Source organism: Nothobranchius furzeri, chromosome 1 (genome assembly GCF_043380555.1).
Source record: "Nothobranchius furzeri strain GRZ-AD chromosome 1, NfurGRZ-RIMD1, whole genome shotgun sequence".
In the NCBI taxonomy this organism is placed as follows: Eukaryota; Metazoa; Chordata; class Actinopteri; order Cyprinodontiformes; family Nothobranchiidae; genus Nothobranchius; species Nothobranchius furzeri.
The window spans coordinates 36,907,689-36,922,864 of record NC_091741.1 but is presented as its reverse complement, the minus strand read 5'-3'; the positions used below and the strand labels follow the sequence as shown (position 1 = coordinate 36,922,864).

Genomic DNA, 15,176 nt, shown 5'->3' with positions numbered 1-15,176 from the left:
CCTGATGACATTTTCCCACATCTGCAAAGCTCACTGGAAGGACACAAACCGAGGACAATATTTTCCTGATATAGGGTTTGTTACTCAAGTAAGGGTAAAAAAGTATCTGATTAGAAGGCTACTTGAGTATTGAGTATCATCTGATCTAATATTTTTAAAATGATGACATCAAACAGACAAAAAATAAGAAGTTATGTGCAAATATTGGTATTTTAAAGACTAAAGGGGAAAAATGTAAACAAATAAACAACATAATTACAAAATAACACATTTTAGGCAAAATTTAGACACAAACTGAGGACAATATTTTCCTGATATACAGGGTTTATTTAGTTGTCTTAAAACGTAAGACATTTAAAAAATATACCGCGATAATACCGAAAACCGTGATAATTTTGGTCACAATAACCGTGAGGTTAAATTTTCACACCATGACAACCCTAGTGTGTGTGTGTGTGTGTGTGTGTGTGTGTGTGTGTGTGTGTGCGTGTGCGTGCGTGTGTGTGTGTGTTAGGGTTGTCACGGTAACTGGTAAAAAAGTTGACAATAATAATAACCGGCTTGTTTTTTAAAAGATATATAATCTCGGTGGATTACCGTGGCTGTGGTGTAGGCGCGGTGACCCTTACCAGCCACCGTATCATCTGCTGAAGTTGCCGGCGGCACATGCGCACTTTGTTGTTTACAACCAAAACTTTCTTGAAGCTAAAGCTGAAATAATGACCAAAGGAGGAGACGGCAGCGCCCATGACATTTATTATCCCTCAAAGAAGACAACGTGGGAAGTACGCGCATCTTTTGGATATTTGAAGAATGCCGAGGGACAGTTGATAGAAGACGGCTATCCTGTTTGCAGCACGTGCAGAAAAAGTGTCTGTGAAAGGCAACAACGCTTCAAATCTCATGACACATCTGCGTGACCATCACCCACAACTCTACAGTCAACGCAAGGCAAGCTAACGTTAGCGTTTTAGCTAAAATGCGTGATCCGAGGATTTGGGTTGAGGGAGAATGCAACGAGTCGCTATATAAAGCAGCCGCAGCGCTGCTACCTGCATATAAACCGTGTCGCGGACACCCCCATGTTGAAATGACGCTATGCATTACGGGGCTCCCAGGGACAGATAAGAGTTGGTCTCTCTCCGAGAATAATTATGAATTTAACAACGATTACTGCCTGATGACATTTTCCCACATCTGCAAAGCTCACTGGAAGGACACAAACCGAGGACAATATTTTCCTGATATAGGGTTTATTACTCAAGTAAGGGTAAAAAAGTATCTGATTAGAAGGCTACTTGAGTACTGAGTATCATCTGATCTAATAATTTTAAAATGATGACATCAAACAGACATAAAATAAGAAGTCATGGGCAAATATTGGTATTTTAAAGACTAAACTGGAAAAATGTAAACAAATAAACAACATAATTACAAAATAACACATTTTAGGCAAAATTTAGACACAAACTGAGGACAATATTTCCTGATATACAGGGTTTATGTAGTTGTTTGAAAATGTAACACGTTTAAAAAATACCGCGATAATACCGAAAACCGTGATAATTTTGGTCACAATAACCGTGAGGTTAAATTTTCACACCATGACAACCCTAGTGTGTGTGTGTGTGTGTGTGTGTGTGTGTGTGTGTGTGTGTGTGTGTGTGTGTGTGTGTGTGTGTGTGTGTGTGTGTGTGTGTGTGTGTGTGTGTGTGTGTGTGTGTGTGTGTGTGTGTGTGTGTGTGTGTGTGTGTGTGTGTGTGTGTGTGTGTGTGTGTGTGTGTGTGTGTGTGTGTGTGTGTGTGTGTGTGTGTGTGTGTGTGTGTGTGTGTGTAATAAATGTAATGAACACTAAAGAGGAGACCCCATGAAGAACCACAGCAGCTAATGGGGATCTTAAGTCTCAGACTTGAGTCCTGGTCTTATGTCGGAGTCCAAGGATTGAGTCCAAATCAAAGACTTGTTTTCAAGTACCAGTGTCAAGTCCAGGTCTCAGGTTCTAGTCCAGGCCCTAGACCAGTTCAAGCTTCGGAGCGGTTTCAAAATCTCTGGATTGGGTCTAAATCCCAGGCATGTTTCCAAGTCCTAGGCTTATGTCCAGGTCTGAGACTTGGCCCTGAGTCTCAGGTCTCAGGCTCGAGTCACCATCTTTGATGTTCAGCCCAGATTTGATGTCTTACCTTGACACATCTGACATAAACTAGACAGCTCTGACCACTTTTGTTGTCCTACTGAGTGTTTCTGCACAACTTAATGAAAAAGTGTTGATCGGAGCGCCGACCCGGTATTTAAGATCAGACCGGGACATCCCAACATAACACAAGTATGGCAACAAGAATACTACTCAAATATTTATGATGCTGACAGCAAAATCCTCTAAAAACCCAAATCTGAGACTCTTTACAGTGGGTAAAAACAAAGAAAGAGTGCTGACAGAAATGAAAGAGGTGAGTAAAAGAGCTGATGTGGAAGAATGTGCAAGAATGAAATGTGGGTCAGAGCGAGTCTGCACAGAGACCAGAGGAAGGTGTGACAGAACAAGATGAAAAGCTTTCAGTCGGTGATTTTGCATGTGAGTATTAGAGAGAAAAACGGTGAAATAAAGAGAGGATGCTGAATCAAGATGAAAGCCGAGCATTTTGGAAAGGTAATAATAGTGACCAATGCATTTCCCCCATCAGGTAATACCAATGTGCGTCTCCCTTTGAAGTACGGGTTTTGAAAGGGGGGGTTCTGACTTTAAAAGTCCAAACCTGCAACGGTGGGCCAGTTTGTATTTAAGATGTAGGTTAAGAGCCGCGGTGAGGAAATGTGTATGTTAGCGGCTTCAAATCACTTTAAATTGGAAAAGATCATGGGTTGAAACAGACCGTTTGTCATGTTGACTCACTACAGGACGGAAGTGGAAACTCTGCTTCCCAGTTGCAGTAAAAGACTTCCATCTTTGTTTACCATACCACTTTATTTATAGAGCGCTTTCAACACGGCATTACAACCATGCAAAGCGCTGCACGAAAAACAAGCAAGAAAACACAAGCTAAAATAGTCAGGTAGATGGAAAATGTAAAAAGGAGCAAAAGAAATAAAACAACAGACTATTAACAATAAAAGCAAATAAAAGCAGAATATAAAAACACAAAATTAAATTTGAATTGACTAGGTGGGACAATGGATGAGCTAAGGAGTTATGGAATTAGGGATCGAAGGCGTAAGTGAAGTAGAGGGTCTTCAGACGAGATTTAAAGACGGCGATAGAGGAAGCCTGCCTAACCTGCAGTGGTAATGAGTTCCATAACTTTGGGGCACAGACTGAAAAAGCTCTTTCCCCACGAGTCTTCAAACGTGCCTTAGGGACAGCTAAGAGGAGTTGATCTTCAGACCTAAGAGCTCGAGGAGGGTGGTAGTAATGAAGGAGATCACACAGATAGGGAGGCGCTTGACCGTTCAAGGTTTTGAACGTGAGAAGTAAAATTTTATAATTGATCCTGAATTTAACGGGCAACCAGTGAAGCATTTTAAGAATAGGTGAGATGTGGTGTCTTCTTTCAACTCCAGTCAGGAACCTTGCCGCAGAATTCTGAACAAGCTGAAGCCTAGACAAAGCCGCCCCACTGATACCGTACAAACAGGAGTTTGAATAATCCAACCGAGAAGTGATGAATGCGTGAATCACAGATTGTAGAAGACGGACACTCAGGATGGACTTTAATTTAGAAATACGTCTAAGATGGTAAAAGCAGGACCTGACCGTGCTATTGACCTGAGCATCCATCTTCAGAGCAGAACCTATTCTTACTCCAAGGTTGGAAACAACAGAAGTGACATTAGGCGACAGATAGTTGAGGTCTGGTTGCTGGGCTGCTCTAACACTAGTTGGACCAAAAACGATTACCTCTGTTTTGGAGTCGTTCAGATGTAGAAAGTTGTCAGCCAACCATTGCTTGACTTCATGAAGACAATCGAACAGAGGTTTAGTGGAGTCTTTGGGTTTCAGTGAAAAATAAATTTGACAATCATCTGCATATAGATGGTAAGACACTGCATGCTGTTTGAGAACAGCTCCCAAGGGCAGAATATAAATACAGAACAGTAACGGGCCGAGGATGGAACCTTGAGGAACCCCCCAGGGAAGGGAGAGTGTTTCGGATGAATAATCATCCAGCATGACCCTAAGGGACCTGTCATGGAAGTAAGACCTAAACCAGTCCAGGGCTGAACCTGAGATGCCAGCCCAAGTCCGTAGTGTAGAGATCAAGATGTTGTGATCAACCGTATCGGGGGCTGCAGATAGATCCAGAAGCACCATAACCACATGGAACCCCGAATCTAATGCCAGAAAGATGTCATTAAACACCCGAACAAGAGCAATTTCAGTGCCGTGCTGTTTTCTGAACCCAGACTGAAACATGTCCATTACCTGATGGTCATTAAGATGTATAAGTAACTGTTCGTACACTACTTTCTCCAGTACTTAAGATAAAAATGGTAACTTAGAGATTGGACGGAGATTAGAGAATTTGGCAGGATCCAGACCAGGTTTTTTCAGGATTGGCTGCACAACAGCGTGTTTAAAGTCACGAGGAACCACAGCCGAGGTCAAGCTACCATTAATAATATCCAGCACATATTGCCCAATCAACGGAAATACCTCCTTCAGGAGACGAGGTGGAACAACATCATCTGGAGAGCCCGATAGCTTCATAGCTTTGTCCAGACAAGACAGAGAAATGGGTTGAAAACTATTAAATACGCCATCAGTGGGAATGACAGTAACAGGAACATTGGAAGTAGGAGGAATCTGAGCTCTGATTTTACCAACCTTATCTTAAAAAAACTGAAGGATTTGGTTGCACAAGCCAGCAGAAACAGAGGAAAATAGTGTTTTAACAGGTGAGAGCATAGCATTCATGGTTTTATACAAAACAGCTTGATTATTAGAATTAGCAGAAACAATCCCTGCAAAGAAACAATTTCTAGCGCCTCTAACAGCTTTTTGATACTGCGACCACGCTTCTCTCATGGCTTCAAAGGAGACCATAAGCCTGTCTTTACTCCATTTACGCTCCACGTTTCTGTCACATTTTTCTTCTCCATCAGCTTAGAAAAAATATCAGGTAGAAAAAACATAAAAGCCTGGTGTCCGATCAGGAACAGCTGTGATTTCTGCAAGCAGAACATAATTCCATTTAAAGGAAATTTAAACAAAAGCGGAAATGCCCAGCCCATTTTGGAGCATCATGGGAACGTCTCAGCGTTTAACCCACCCCACTGACACCCATGCAGCCTTCCGGTCAACTCCAGATATTTGACATCAAGACAACAACCCCCTCCTGGAGTGGCCAGAAATTCAGAAATTCCTGATTGATCCATCTGAAATGCATGAAACACATGTGAGAGGCAAGCTGACCAAGAGAGTCTCTGACTTTGGGAACCAGCTTGTCTGGGGCACAGATGAGGATCTCAGTCTTATCTTCATTCAGCTGAAGAAAGCTCCCACCATCCAGGTTTTGATAGAGTCTAAGCAGGTGTGTAACAGCTGCAGCTTAGACATCTCATGGGGCTGAAAGGAGATGTACAGTTGGATGTCATCTGCATGAAGATGGTAGGAGATTCCTTTGAAGGAGCTCTCAGGATGTGCTGAAGAGGAAGCAGATAGAGGAGGAAGAGCAGATGCCCCAGCACAGAACCTTGTGGGGCACCATGGGTAAGAGAGGTGGTGGAGGTCTTAAACTTGGAGACAGCCACAAAGAAGGAACCCTTAAGTCCTTTTTACAAGATACACAGTGCCAGCAAATCAGCGTAAAATTACCATAACGATGTGTCATAAATGCACCATGTCGACATGGCGATGCGTGCATTTTGCGGCATTCGTTCCTCCTCGCTTGGTAGTAATATTACGGTAATTGTCTGCCTTATAAATGTCGATTGTGCCTTGGCGCAACAAAGGTTGATGTCACGATCACGTGGGGAGTTACTGCAGAGCTCTGGCTGGCAACCATATTGAAAATGAAAGTAAAGACGTGCTGTAAGTTTTACTTTTGTAAACAGAATCAGCTGAGATGTTCAACTGAAGCGATGCAGAGCTCCAGGAGCTTCTCTCCGTTAGAGCTGGAGCTCAGATCACCAGAGTCTGCCCGGGACCGACATCTTTAGGAGTGGCTCGTTAAAAAAACTCAATGAGCGGGTCTTCGATCGCAATAAAAAAGCAAGGTATGTTCAAGACAATCAGAAGTCTGCTGCAGCACAGAGACCATGCCCCCACCACCATTGCGCAATATTTTGTCAAAAGGACACAAATGCATACCATTAGCACCACAGTCTGACCTCTTATAAATAACCTAAGTCTCCCTGATGACGCCACGGCGTTGCGGCAAATTGACGGCATTGTTTTATAAAAACGGCTTCAGAAAAATAAGAGAACCACTCCAGAGCGGTTCCTGATAGGCTTACCCGGTCTCTCAGTCTAACATCCACGAACCACTCTGGTGGGTTTCCAATCTAAAAAAGAGTAATGTGTCAGAACACGGATTTTTTATGAAAAAACTGATCATTTTAGAAGACATAAATCAGCAGAAATTACAAATATTAACTGCCACATCACTACCCTCCCCCACTTATTGTTATTACTATTTATTTCATTTATTTACCTATTTATTTTATTTAAAGTTCAGGATCTTGTGACGCATGAATAAATAAAGTTAAAATTCTGTGGTAAATAAATTGGTCATAAATTGTTATGATTGGAATCAGACGTTACAAAACCCAAACATGTTGACTGAATAAACATTCATAAATCATGAACTCTAATCCTTCTTTTGCTCGTTTTAATCTAGGGTTTCTAAATATCAGTACAAGAAAAAATATACATTTATTTGCTGCAATAAAAAAAAAACTTGAGAAAAAATGCACTCCATTAATCAGCTGATTGCTAAAGATCGTCATCAGAAGTTAAAAGCAAAATTGATGAACATGTCTGTTAATATTTTTATAGAATAAAAGATTTTTTAAAGTGTTAGAGTAAACAAACAAGAGAAAACAAACAACTTTACACGTAAAATTCACAAGCTTCATAAATCTGCACATTTCTAAGGATCTTAATTTTTTTTTCATTATTGAAACCAAAAAATTATATAAAATATTTTCTGTACATGAATTTTTTTTGTTTATATTTTTGTGAATCGCCTCGTGGTTTTTATCTTGAGAGGCGCTACATAAAATATTGTTTTCTTCTTCTTTCAGACCCAGATGGACCTGTTTAGTTCAACACTAACAGACCATAAACTGTAATTCACTTTGTTAGTAGTTTTTTACAGTGTGTAAAACTGCGCAGGGTCAAAGGTGAACACGGACATAATCTCAGGTATGAAACATAACGTCTGATTTATACACCCTAAATCCTGCCTCCAGGGGTTTCCATGACGACCTGCACCAGGCCGGCTCCATGTGTCTCGGTGGCAGTAGATGAGGGTGTGTGTGTGTGTGTGTGTGTGTGTGTGTTTGTGGGGGTTACAGTTCCCTCCCAAACCTGAGGTACTCTGGATAAATGCAGCCAATCAAAAGGGGATGTGGCAGTAATGAAGACTAAGGCTCTGAGAGGCAGGGAGCTTTTAGAAGGCGCCGTGAAGCCGAACACTTCAGACCCGCTCCCTCCGTCTTCCACAGCGTGTTGGATTAGTTGCCTAGTCTCTATGGAAACATTGCCCCACTTGAAAACGCTGAACACACACACACATCATGAAGATTTTACTTCCCTCAGTTGAAAAATGAAACAGGGTAATTTAAGTGCTACTTGCGATTTCCTGGTTTTTTGACATCCTTTTGCCTCTTGGATGTAGTTATGGAGTCATCAGCTCCACTGAGGAGAAACGGGCCTGACTGCAGCAGAATAAAGCCCGACTCCTCAGACCTAATGCCTCTCTATTCACTCAGCTCAACAAAAATGCTTCGAAAGTGTTCTGGGGTATATGAAAAAGGAATAACACAGTCGGGGAGTGAGAGTACAGTCAATCAGCTGAGGTAGCGCACCGCTACGTAAATCTACAGGCTCAATTAATTTCTCACCTGAAGGTATATCTCTGTGTCGAGGCCGATCCCTTCTCAGCGACCGGGCGCTGAAGCCAATAACCTTCACTTTCCACAGAGTGAGCTCCAGCTGAAGGCTTCACTTTTTACTTCCGAGAGGAAGTGCAGCTTGTTGGAGAAGAGCCAGGAGTCAGAAACCACCTACGAAGGCACAAAGGCAGGAAAACCGTCACTCTGGTGCCCAAAAATAAATAAAAATCTCCTTATTATGTTGGCGTTTTAAGGGTAAGAAAGTGTTTAAAGTATTTACATAGTTCTGCTTTTCTAGGTGTAGATAATAGATAATGACATGCTCCCAAAGCTGCTGGCTAATGGCCTCATCGCTGGGCTGTATGACCCCAAGAACCTGCAGGAATCATCCATCTTCTGCAGAATGCATGGATCGTTTTTCTGCAGCGATCCTGATGCAACACCCATCTTTTTGGGCCTGACTGCTTCTATTCTGTGGGCTGTTATATTTGTGATTGTCGCTTTTCTTAAATAGTGTGAATATTATTATCTCTGGACTGACACTATGTTCACTAAGGAGTTTGTAAAAAGTCTTTCCTGGGGGGTCTCAGGGTCTGGTTCTCGTGTCCCTGAGTTTTAAAATGTGTTGGAAAAGCCTCCTTTTAGATTGTTTGAGGCACCGGGGAATCTGAAAGGCAACTTGGAGGGAAGTTTGACACCGAATCGATATCAAATTAGGTTTGATTTGTGTTGGAGTCAGAATAAAGTTATTCAAAAGACAATAACACAAGACAAGCAAGCTGAAGCAAAATACACAAATGTCGGAAATATCTAAACCACACAAACCTTCAACTTTCCTAAAGGGTTTAACTTATAATCAAAAAATTCCTGAAGCTTTGTTCAGTGAAAAGTAGAAAAAGTCAGAACCAGAAGGTTTTATTGCGATATGTGCCAAAATCACAACATTAGGAAACAGCTGCGGTACTTGGTGCAAGAAAAAATAAATGATAAGCAAAATTACAATTAAGAAATAAACACAATCAAGGGAGGAGGGATTGGGAGATCGACAGGCGAATTGGTTCGGCGTCTGCAGCGATGCGGACGCTGAGCCGATCTGTCGTGGTGAAGAGGGAGCTGAGCCGGAAAGCCAGGCTCTCGATTTACCGGTCGATCTACGTCCCAATCCTCACCTATGGTCATGAGCTTTGGATGATGACCAAAAGAACGAGATCGCTGATACAAGCGGCCGAAATGAGTTTCCTCCGTAGGGTGGCCGGGCTCAGCCTTAGAGATAGGGTGAGGAGCTCGGACATTCGGGAGGGACTCGGAGTAGAACCGCTGCTCCTCCGGATCGAAAGGAGTCAGTTGAGGTGGTTTGGGCATCTAGTCGGGATGCCTCCTTGACGCCTCCCTGGGGAGGCGTTTCGGGCATGTCCTGCCGGCAGGAGGTCCCCGGGTCGACCCAGGACACGTTGGAGAGGTTACATCTCCAATCTGGTCCGGGAACGCCTGGGGTCCTGCCGGGGGAGCTGGTAGAGGTGGCCGGGGAGAGGACGGTCTGGAGCTCCCTAGTTGGGATGCTGCCCCCGCGACCCAGATAAGCGGAGGAAGACGATGACGACAATGAAATTATAATAATATAGGGAGGCAATAATTAGAATGCAGCTACTTCATACTAGTCAGTGTAGGTCAGAGCGGGTCAGTTCAGGTGCAAACACAACACTGGGTCATGGGACTGAAACAAAGCAGCTGGAGTGGCCAGGTCTACGGTTGTCATGATGAGTCCGACCACAGAGGGGAAGAAACTGTTTTTGAGGCGAGAGTTTCTGGTCCGAATGGATCAGAACCTCCTGCCAGATGGGAGCGAGTCGAAGAGACCGTGTCCAGGATGAAAATGTTAACGTTAAAGACTCTTAATTTTTTAAAGTGACAGTATCTTTTTCCTGGCAATAGGGGGCAGTAGACACCTAAATCGTTGCCAGCAAGCAAAATTTTTGTGTTGGAGTAAGACCATACCAACGGATGCCCATTAGGATCAAAAAGCCCTGGGGAGGGCAAACTTTAGCAAAATAACAAGAACACCACACTCCCTTTGATCACTGGCAACAAGTGAAGAGGTAAATGTGTAAATAAGACTGACAAAAGTTTTGTAACCAATTGTTACAAATTAGAAAATGTATTTTGCCCTCATGGGCTCCCGTAGAAGGAAGCATGGCATCTAAAATGGCTTCGCCCAGAGTCTTAAACCCGCTTAATCTATTTTAGACCAGATTTTTTTGGCTATATGTTATGAAGCCGCCAATATTTTTCAAAAACTGGCCATCTTTTAATTCATTTTCAGCAACATTTTGATGGATATTTCAAGAAAGTAATGGTTAAAAACTACACGTCTATTTAAAAGTATGTTTTCATAAGGTTTAACGCCTTAGTGATTGTGGGCTTTTATTTTGAGGGAAAGCATTTCTTATACCATTTAATTCACAAACATCATATACATAGATTTCCTGTGGACTGGCGTTGCCTGTTGGAGCTCCCATAGTAGCTGGTGGCCATCTTGGATGGGTCTCCATTCGCCCTCAGTGCATTTATTTTTACTGGAGGGCGTTAACCCAACTAAAACAATTTTATTCTGCTTTTTCACTAAATCAGACACATGGTATGGTATGATAATTAAAATGTATACAAAATAAATTAAAATATACAGGTGGGCTAGAAGTCAACATTAATCCCACATGATCTGTTTTCAATAGTGCACTGGTTGTTGTAACCGTAGCCTGCACAAAAAACAGGCATAGTTGCTCACCTTGTGTTGGGCTTGTAGAGTGAGGAGACCCACCCAATATGGCAGCAATGCTGTTACGCTATCCAGCACCCAATCAGGTTCTACTATATTAATGTCTATATTTTCATTGCCAACTTTAGTATTTTCTTGGTTCTCTTCCTGAATTTTTATTGTCGTTTTACAGCAAATGTAATAAATTATGAATACTGGTACGTAACACGTTCCATGTTCATGGTAAAAATCTGTTTTATTGTGGTAACATAATAATGTACCTTTTATGAATGTCTCTTTTCCCCCACCTGTTTGTTAATCAGAGATCACAGAGAAACTTTATCCAGTAATATTATATTAATGCAAAAATTAGAAGTGAAACTGTTTGAAATCTCAACATCTTAATTGTAGTGAGAACAATAAACAAGCTAAATGTAGCCCCCCCCCCCCAAAAAAAACATAAAAATAAACCATTGTCGGCAAACAAGTACGTTTTTTACATCCCGCAGCCTCTCCGAAACATTCTGGGTCATGCCCTGCCAGTTTTCATGTTGGAGTCGGTCTACAGCGAGCATTCATGTCGTTACATCAGAACTGATCCACAGAGAAACACGTTTAGTACCGTCTGATATTCAGGAACATTAATGTTTTCATAAAGCTGATGGTCTTGTTCACTGGAAATCTCTCTTCTATATTACTGGGACTTGCCTTGCAGTAAGAAGGTCCTGGGTTCGATTCCCGGCCTGGGATCTTTCTGCGTGGAGTTTGCGTGTTCTCCCTGTGCATGCATGGGTTCTCTCCGGGTACTCCGGCTTCCTCCCACAGTCCAAAAACACAACTGTTAGGTTGATTGGTCTGTCTAAATTGTCCTTAGGTGTGAGTGTGTGTGATTGTTTGTCCTGTGTGTCTCTGTGTTGCCCTGCGATGGACTGGCTCTCAGTCCACGGTGCACCCCGCCTGATTGCCCGTTGACCACTGGAGATGGGCACCAGCCCCCCACCCACCCCCCACCCCCCGCGACCCTACATGGACAAAGCGGGTTCAGAAAATGGATGGATTATTGGGACTCAATTATGTTCGCACATCACTAAAATGTTGAATTTTCTTTATAATAACTTCTTTCAGTTTGTAATACAGAACAAAATATCCCAAACAATGAAACCAATGTGATTAAATAAAGTAGAAATAAAAAAAGGTTCATCGGCTAAAAGTAGGCACTGAAAGGTACACACGGAGCAAGTGGGAGGAGCTTAAGTGGCTCAGCAGAGCTGGATTTGTGATCCTGCATGTCACAAGCCGGTGTTGTGCCATATTCTGCAGCCATCAGATTCTGTGGCGCTAAGGGGGAGCCTGAAGAAAAGGGTCGGACGTTTGAATTCATTAGTTTTTTAAATAAAGCAGCTTTTTATGCACACTGCTCATTTAGGATGGTTCCGGATATCAGATTTGGAAACATTCTGGTCGTCCACCTCCGGAAGGCTCCCCCCTCTAGACAACGCCGGGATGTACCAAGAACCTGCAGGAGGGATTTTGTTTCCTCTCTGGCCTGGAAATGTGTCAGGATACCTCCAGAGGGAGCAGGAGAGAGGGATGACTGGGTTTTCCTCCGAGAGCTTGTACCTCCACGACCCGACCTTGGACACACAGAAGAAGATGGATGGGAAAGAAAAGCCTGCTCCAACTTTGAGTGACAAGCTGCAAACCGTTTGTGCAACATTTGGTCAACAGGCTGCACTCGTAGCATGCTTTTTAGGTGTGCAAAGTGTTTTCAAGCATATTGTCAATTACTATTTAATAAAGCTGCCATGCAAGGTGTTGCAAATCCGAGGTAACTCAGGAGTCACTCTGCTGAGGTCTGAAAACACGTTTAAACATCTGATCCAGCACCAGCAACCCCACCTAAAACAGTAGGCTTGTGTCTGTGAGGGCATGAGGTTTGTAAAAACAAAGATTCTGGTGGGTTTGGGGACCATAGTTGCTTTTTATCATTTAAAAAAATGAGAAAAACATTGTTTATTTGAGCTATTCCGAGTTTTATCTCTTAAAAAGCGAGCCATCCAGAACCTGAGCCAATCTCAGAGTAGGTCATCCCAAGTTGTGGAGTTGCAGAAGGCTTTTCATGTCCTCCGAGCTTCTGAATCACCTCCCGCTAATGTTCCTCCTGTTGGTGTCTGATCTGATAAAAGTGAAGGCATCTCATAAAAGATAGGCTTCAAAAACATCTGGGTCTCCGAGCCGAGAAGGCACTGAGGGACGCTGGCTTCTGTTTGAGCGGTCAGACGGTAATCTGTGTCCGCTGCGTGGGCCTTTGAGGCTCAGAGCTTAGGTTTGACCTCCTGACCTTTAAGCTTTTCTCCCATAGTTCAGCTGTAAACTGGAAGTGCGTTGGACAGTGGATATAGAAGAGGACGGACGTGGAGGGTCATGCATTTGAGCGCGGATGAAGACAGGATCAGACTCCAGGATTACTGTCAGAATAAAGACAATTCTCAAAAAGCACGTTGATCTAACGGAGATTAAGCGCCGTGTAATTCTAATTTATGGCCCGTTTTCTTCTCAGAGCTGCAATCTCGCCTGCCCTCGAGCATCATTCAAGTTTTATCTAAAATAATCTAATCTAATTATGAATCAAACCACTGAGTGGCTCGTTAGGTTAAAAATAGTAAACCCTACCTGTAGCCACTCCTTTTTTAGGTGTCTGTCACTTTGTGGAAGGTCTCAGTAAAACAGCGTTTTAGTCATCACTCATGAACAGAGTCTGGAAACAAACTGCTAGAGAGCAGAATTTCTGGGTCCATCAGTTACAGCAGGTGGCCCAGGCCCTGAAGCAGCAGAGCAGACCATCACACTACCACCACCATGTTTTAGTGTTGGTTTGACTCCAGATGGAACGGGACACACACCTTCCACCTCCCAGATCCTGACCTCTGACCTTAACATGAACCAAGTGTTGATGTTTTCTCTTTGTCTTCCTTTCGTGTTGCTTCATGTTGATGTGTGTTTTCTCATATGAAGCATTTAAAGGGACTTTTGAATTTCTATGCTCGCGATTGCCCCCTCAGGCCAAAAGCGTAACGGCAGCTTCAATAGTAGGCCTGTGCACGAGGTGCGCATGTTGTACGTGCACACTCCTTAACAAAAATAACAGCTGAGACAGTCCTTTGTGTGTGTGTGTGTGTGTGTGTGGCCCGGAGGACAGAGGACAGGAGAACATGCAGCTAATTAATTAAATAATTTGGTTCTGTAGCTTTCTCTTCAGCACAGCCGACAAAGGTTTATGATGGGTCAGTCCTCCTGCATGCTCACATCATTCCCTTCCCTTGCTTGAAAAATTGTTCCAAAATGAAAGTTGAACCCAGATCTTTTTTATCTGTGAATTCAATGCCGTTCGGCGAGTCTCAAATAAAAATTTGGGCATCTTACTGTGAAAAAATATACCATTAATGTAAAAAATAAACACTAAATAAACTATGTTCACATCCAGAATCAGACCCAGGTTTTCTGCATGAGAATCAGACATCTTACTAGGTGAGCTACACTCTAGTACAGTGGTTCCCAAACTTATTTAGCCGCAGACCCCCTTCTATGTCCCGACCATGTCGACGCACCCCCCCCATCCTTCCTTCTGCTCTGCGTAAACCTGAGCTGATCACCTACTCGTGCGTAATCAAATGTCAATAGGGGACAAGATATAGCCATGAGGTTCACTTTTACCTCAGACCGACTTATTGCTGTTTTATGGTGTGGCTGAATCTGCGATCCGCTGTCATGCGGACTAGAACAACAAATGCTGCAGTAACATGAGATGTGGTCAGGTTCATGAGGAGTCACTGGCTGGAGCGGACCGACTCATCCCAGAAGCTAATATCTTAATTTGACCTTGAATGAAAAATAACCTCTTAAAAGTTGTTATCACGGTGGAGGCAGCGTTCATTTCTGCCTTCAGTCTGACGGCGCGCCGGAGTTAAAGCAGCGTGTGCGCTTATTGATTCTGTGTGTGTGTGCGCGCACGCGCGCGGCACAGCCGCTCAAGTCACCGCGTCTCGCGCTATTTAAACCAACGTTGTAAAATGACTTCTGCCCAGCCCAGATGTGCTCACATGTGCACCCGTGAGCCATGGTTCCGCTGGAACGCGTCTGACCTCTGACAGACGCACTCTGAACTTCAGATCTTCAGCGCGCTGTTAATAGCCTGAATGGGAATCATTTCTTGTTATTTAGTTACATCCACAATGTTCTGTGTGTGAGGTTTACAACGTCAGAACACCTGCATGAGACAGGTGTTAATTACAATCTGCCAGAATGACTCACCACCTTCAGATTCCTCCAACACCGTTAAAAATGATCAAATACGGAACATATCGGCGTGCGC

General features: G+C 43.2%; 1 long non-coding RNA gene across 1 annotated transcript in view; it reads right to left on the bottom strand.

Annotated features, from left to right (window-relative positions):
• Positions 1–15,176, bottom strand: part of LOC139063279 (uncharacterized) — a 198,794-nt gene that overhangs the window by 148,088 nt on the left and 35,530 nt on the right. Inside the window, exon 2 of the long non-coding RNA XR_011516634.1 lies at positions 8,062–8,223. This is a non-coding gene — a long non-coding RNA (uncharacterized lncRNA). The remainder of the gene's footprint in view (positions 1–8,061; positions 8,224–15,176) is intronic.